We start from the raw sequence: 1080 nt of genomic DNA on the forward strand, positions 1-1080 counted from the left end.
TATTTACTTTTTTTTTTTTTTTTTTTTTTTTTTTATAAACAATCCCTGCTGTCATGTAAAAACAAGCTCATTGACAATCCTGGCATAGCTTGGTGCTTATGGAATTGGATTGTACCCGCAGATATATTCTCTTATGTTATTCGCGCAGGCATTTAAAGCAGTCCTATATGTGAACAGGTGCAGCCTTTTTTGTAAAAGCGCTTCGGTAAAATTTGCCACGTTCAATTTGTAGATGGGAGTAAAAAAAAAAAATAAAATGGATAAGCAAAAAACTGGCTGCATATATGAACGCGTGCACATAAAAAAATGAGTAGTACGCACAGGAAACTTGTGTAGAAAGGCGGTCCCCGTTCGCTGATTCAACAGAATTGTTCCCCTCTTCTGCCCTTAACCCAAAGACCATAATTCTTATGTACCTCTAATACGGACAACGACGAATAAATGGAGGGGGAAATCAACATCAGTACACTTTGTGCGTGGGAGAGCAATACACACGCGAGGAGTTTTGCAGTAGGCACATGCACGTATATCGTGTAAGTTGTCATTACCTTTACCTTTGTATATATACTTATGCTTCATGCATGTTACGTGGGGGTGGGGAAGGAGCAATTGTGTAAAACATATAATGTCGTATGGACGTTTGCATGGCATATTAATCGTGCCATCTTGGGTGTTCCCCCTTGTCCTTCATCAGGTATAATTGAGTCATATCATCCAGTGTGGACACGTTTCCCCTTTTTTTTTTTCTTCTGCCAAAATGGGGAACAGAAATTGTTTAGGGGAAAAAATGTGCATTGTACGGAATGCGTCGTAAATAAACGACATTATGGACGCACATAAGAACCCTGCAACTCCTGTCCAAACGGTGCGCATATTTTCTTGGAACAAATGTTCCACACTTGGTTCCCACCAGTTTTGGTAACACACAGGAAAAGGAAAAAAAAAAAGCACAAAAAAATATATATACCAGTAGAAAGTTGCTGACGAGCAACAACCTGTGTTCGTGTGTGTGCATTTTAATATGCACTATAACGTACCATTCATAACTACGCGAAAAAAAAAAAAAAAAAAAAAAAAATA

The sequence above is a fragment of the Plasmodium fragile genome (genome assembly GCF_000956335.1).
Source record: "Plasmodium fragile strain nilgiri unplaced genomic scaffold supercont1.35, whole genome shotgun sequence".
Lineage (NCBI taxonomy): Eukaryota > Apicomplexa > Aconoidasida > Haemosporida > Plasmodiidae > Plasmodium > Plasmodium fragile.